Here is a 6,000-nt window from a genome sequence, read left to right as displayed (position 1 = left end):
CGCTCGAGCGGACCCTTTTGGTCTGCAAAAGTTCTGGTTACTTGTAATTTATGCTCGAATGAGATTTTTGATGCTCGAGCGAGGAGTCATGCAAAGCAAGGTATGCTCGAGCGCAGATTCGACCGCTCGAGCCACCGTGCTATTTTTGCAAAACTTCTGCGAGCTACAATTTCACGCTCGAGTGAGGCTTTTCTAGCTCGAGCGGACAGGTCGAATTCTGGGTTTTCCAGAATTCTGTTTGAAGCTCAAACTTGATATTCAAAGGTCCAAAGCTCATGTTTTTGGTACAAAAAACATAGGAACACATTACATAACATGAAAACACAAGCAATATGAGACCAATTATTCAAAATCATGATCCATTTCCAAAATCATTCCCAATTCCTTTCATGTATTTCAAAACTCATACAAACTTCATATCTTCATCAATCATGCATGCATGTTAATTATGGACTTTAATTTCACTTCAAATGGTATAAATAATGCTAAAAGTTACAAAACTCAACAAGACTATGCATGCATGTGTGATTTGGTGCTCAATTCTCCACATTTAACATGTTACATGCTTTATCACACAAATTCATGACAATTCTTTACATGCATGGTTATAGTAACTTCAAATTCATTAGAACCAACTCAATTCTTGCTCTTAGTTACATATCTTGCTTGAATTCACTCAATCATGAACTTAAACTCCTAAAGTTGAGTTCAATTACTCACCTAGGAGCCCCAATCTCCCAAATTCTAGCTAGTTCTTGAGCCTAGCCTTCCAAATATTCAAGATTTGAGGCAATTCTACAATTTTCCTCTTCCTCTCTCTAGAATCGGCCCTTTCTCTCTCTCTCTCTCTCTAAAGTGTGATTTCAGCCAAGATGAGTTCAAAAGAAGGAATTTGAGTGTATATAGGCCTATTTATAGGCTTGGCTAATCAAATTGACTAAGGCTAAGTAATGATGCTCTAATTTGATCATTTTGAATCTAATTATTTTGATCTGAATCAATTTCTAATTAAATTTCACCGTAGCCTCTAAAAATTACGCTAACCATAATGGCATAGTCAATTTCGGTTTCTGTGGCCAATAAGGCCTTCAATTTTCAGTTTATAACAGTAAGTTGAATAGAATTCGGTGACCAGATATAAGGTCAAAATCATATTTAATCATACAATTAACACCCAAATTCAAATTAATCACATAATCACAACATAATCTCGATTAATTAACTTAACATAAGACAGGGTTATCACAATCTTTTCCCTTTTAGGAAGTTTGGTTCTCTAAACTTATTTTACCTCCGTTTGAAAACAAGTGCGGGTAGCGTAGTCACATCTCATCCTCTTTTTCCTACGTAGCGTCCTTCCCATAGTGTTCTTTCCACTCTACCTTCACCATTGGGATGGACTATTTCACTTGCTAGTCAATGATTCGTTCTGGCCATTCTTCATATTCCATATTTTCATCGAGTGTTATCCGGTGGTAATCAACAGATCTCAAAGATAACCCCTCAACATTGATACATGGAACACGTTATGTATTTGCTCAAATCTTGGTGGCAAGGCAACTCTGTAAGCAACTGGACCAAGTCTTTCTAGAATTTGAAACGGTCCAATGTAATGGGGTGACAATTTACCTTTCTTACCAAATCTTAGTTGGCCTTTCATCAAAATCACATGTATAAATTCATGGTCACCAACCTCATATTCAAGAGGTCTTTTTCAAACATCCGCATAATTCTTTTGCCGGCTTTGTGCTGTCTTGAGCCTTTGTTGGATGATTTTAATCTTCTTGGAAGTGTCTTGCACAATTTTGGGCCCAAATAAAGCCCTATCTCTGACTTCTGTCCAACAAATTAGCGATCTACACTTCCTGCCATACAAGGCTTCGTATGGTGCCACACCAATGCTGGAGTGGAAGCTGTTGTTGTATGCAAATTCTGCTAGTGGCAAATAATTTTCCTAACTCCCCTGAAAATCTAGGGCACACATTCTAAGCATATCTTCCAAAGTTTGTATGGTTCGTTCTGATTGTCTGTCTGTCTGTGGATGCAACACCGTACTGAATTTCAGTTATATTCCCATTGCTCTCTACAGGCTTTTCCACGATCTAGATACAAATTTCGGATCTTTATCCGATACAATAAGTACCGGAACCCCATGTAAATGAACAACTTCATCAACATATATAGTGGCCAATCTATACGCATCAAAAGTAGTCTTCACAGATAGAAAATGCACAGATTTAGTCAGTCTATCGACTATGACCCAAATAGAATCCATACCTCTAGGAGTTTGAGGTAGGCCCACAACAAAATCCATGGTCACATGTTCCCACTTCTATTCCAGAATAGGGAGAGGTTGAAGTAGACCACTTGGTTTTTGATGTTCAGCTTTAACTTGCTGACATTGAAGGCACTTGGACACATACTCTGCGATTTCCTTCTTTATTTTGGGCCACCAATAGCAATAGCTCTATTTCAAGTCCCGATATATTTTGTTGTTACCTAGATGCATAGCAAACACTGACTTATGGGCTTCATCAAGAATTCTTTTCTTTAGTTCCAGAATGTTTGGGACACACATTCGGTATTGAAATCTCAACACGTCATCATGATGCTGAATTCTAATTTTGGATTTGCTTCAAACTCATCAATTACCTTTTTGAGGAACTTATCCTCTTTTTGTCTTTGCTTGACTTCATTAATTATTGATGGCTCAGCTGAAATGGCGGCCACCAATCTGGTTTGTTCAATCAACACGACTTCAATCTTGATTCTCTCAAAGTCTAGCAAAATTTCCTTTTGTTCTGTAAGTAAGCAAGCTAAATTCCTCGTCGATTTCCTATTTAAGGCATCAGTAACTGTATTGGCTTTCCTGGGGTGATATTGGATTCGAAGATCATAATCTTTTATCAATTCAAACCATCTTCTCTGTCGCATATTTAACTCTTTCTGCGTAAAGAAGTACTTCAAACTTTTGTGATCCGTGTAGACTTCGCATTTTGCCCCATACAAATAATGCCGCCAAATTTTCAAAACAAACACAACCGTGACTAACTCCAAATCATGTGTTGGGTAGTTCTTTTCATGCGGTCTCAATTGATGAGAGGCATAGGCGATCACCCTTCTATTCTGCATTAGTACACAGCCCAAACCTTTATAAGAAGCATCACTATATATCACAAAGTTTTCCATACCTTAGGGCAATGTCAAAACTGGTGCAGTGGTTAGTCTTGTCTTCAATTCCAGAAAGGCAGACTCTCTTTCATCAGTCCACTCAAATGGTTGTCCTTTGCGTGTGAGTTGGGTAAGGGGTACAACTATTTTTGAAAAGTCCTTTACAAACTGTCTGTAATACCCGGCCAGGCCCATGAAACTGCGGACTTCTGTTATATTCGTTGGAGTAGGCTAGTTCACAATTGCCTCTATCTTCTATGGGTCTACTGAAATCCCCTCCTTGTTGATAACATGCCCTAAGAAAATAACTTCATCCAACCAAAATTCACATTTCTTTAGTTTGGCAAATAGTTTCTTTTCTCTAAGTGTTTGTAAGACAGTCCTCAAGTGGTATTCATGTTCAAGTCTACTCTTTGAATATGTCAAGATATCATCAATAAAAACCACAACAAAGTCATAAAGGCAAGTCTTAAAAATTTGGTTCATTAGGTCCATGAATGCTGCAGGAGCATTAGTCACTCCAAATGGCATAACAAGAAATTCATAATGGCCATACCTTGTCCAAAACATAGTTTTCTCAACATCCTCTGCTTTTACTTTAAACTGATGGTACCTGGATCTCAAATCAATTTTAGAAAACACTTGCGAGCCTTATAACTAATCAAATAAGTCGTCAATACGGGGTAAAGGATATTTATTCTTTATTGTTACCTTGTTCAATTCACGATAGTCAATTCCATCTTTCTTTTTCACAAATATTATCGGTGCACCCCATGGCGAAGTACTTGGTCGAATAAACCCTTTGTCCAGTAGGTCATGCAACTGTTCCTTCAATTCTTTCATTTCAGCAGTAGCCATTATGTAGGGAGTTTTAGAAATAGGCTGAGTGTCTGGCACAACTTCAATGGTAAACTCTATTTCCCTATCAACCAATTCTCCTGGCAATTCACTTGGGAACACATCTGGAAATTCTCTAACAATAGGAATACTGTTCAATTCAACATTCACAGATTGTCTACATAAAACACAACACAAATAACCCTGGCACCCTTTCTTGATCAATTTACATGCTTTTATTGCAGATATCAAACAAGGTGGATGCACTACCCCATTACCCACAAACACAATTTCTTCATGCACCGGTGGTTTAAATATAACCCATTTCATTACACAATCAATGGTGGCACAGTATTTAGTTAGCCAGTCCATGCCCAAGATTACATCAAAATGTCTAAAGTCCAAGGGTAATAAATCTACATACAAGGTAACATTTCCAATACGCATATCACAAAATCGACATACAGATGTACACAACACAAATCCCCCGGATGGAGCAGATACACATAACAAATATGGCAATGATTCTAACGGTCTACTTAATCTAGATGCAATTGCATAAGTTATGAAAGAGTGTGTTGATCCGGAGTCGATTAATACAAAAGCATCCTGGTTGCATATAGAGATAGTGCCTGAGACAACGGCTTCTGTGTTCCGTGTATCGCCCGAAACAAGTGCAAAGACTCTCCATTGCCTCACAGTATCTCCGGTAGCAGTAGGCCTTGTAGTGTTTCCCAGTTTCAAAATTGATGCAGTTGAGCTAGTAGTTAACTTCCCACTGCTTTGATTACAATCTTTGGCCATGTGCCCTGTCTTACCACACTTAAAGCAAACCCCTGATATACGGTAACAAACCCCATGATGCCTTTTACCACATTGGTTGCACATTGGGACTGTGTCTCTGTAAGAATTCAAGGTACTTGAGAAGCCGTATTTTGCTTCTGTGAAAATCTTTTTTTTTTTGAAAAGCGGCCCTGTCTTTTACTACTTTTCCAATCAGTTGATGATTTGGCCTGTCTGGCTATATTGGCTTCTGATATTATGGCCTAGTCTAACACTTTGATATAGGTTTCCAGCTTGAGTACATTCACTTTCTCGAAGATATCATCCCGAAGGCCTCCCTCAAAATGTCTTGCTTTCTTATAGTCGGTATCGACCATGTGTGCTGCAAATCTGTCTAATTTAGTAAACTTGGCCTTGTACTTGGCTACTGTCATGCTATTTTGCTTCAGTTCCATAAACTCCGATACTTTCCTATCGCGAACACATTGCAGAAAGTATTTGCCATAGAAAAGTTCCAAAAATTGTGCCTAGCCTATAATTTTATTATCCTCACGAATCAACATCCACCACCTCCTTGCTTCGTCTTCTAATGTGAAGGTGGCTTGCATCACTTTCTATGTTTCTGGACAAGGAAACACTTCAAACAGCTTTTCTATGCCAAGGACCCATGCTTCAACCTTCAACGAATCCAATCCCCCATGAAACTGTGGCGGTTTCATCTTCTTGAACTCTTTGGTGAGAGCTATTGTTCGGTCATCATTTTCCAAATTTGGCACAGGTGGTGCCGGAGGTAGAGGTGGAGGGTGTGGCTGTTGCCATTGTTGTTGCCACTGTTGTTGTTGTCTTAATGTTTCTGCCATTTCCTAAATCAATCTTTCCATCCTATCCATTCTGGCAGTAGAGGACTCCTCTAATTCATCACCTCTTGTTCTCACCATATCTAATTAAACTTGCATTATTCTTCACAAGCACGCATATACAAGGAAGCATATGTATTCAAATAATTCACAATGCAAGTAAATCACAAATCATATAGCACATAGTCATTTATTTTGAACATTTAGGAAGATTCTCGATATCTTTAAGTTTTTATTTATCACATGAATGTTTCCTAGATCTTTTCAAGATGCTTATTGGTCATTTGGACAAGTGTGTGAGTTATTAACTCGTGCTCTGATACCACTCTGTCATGACCCGAACCCGCCCCTA

Source organism: Camellia sinensis, chromosome 4 (assembly GCF_055761805.1).
Source record: "Camellia sinensis isolate YWXY chromosome 4, ASM5576180v1, whole genome shotgun sequence".
Lineage (NCBI taxonomy): Eukaryota > Viridiplantae > Streptophyta > Magnoliopsida > Ericales > Theaceae > Camellia > Camellia sinensis.
The sequence above is the reverse complement of the archived record's forward strand: the minus strand, read 5'-3'. Positions refer to the sequence as shown.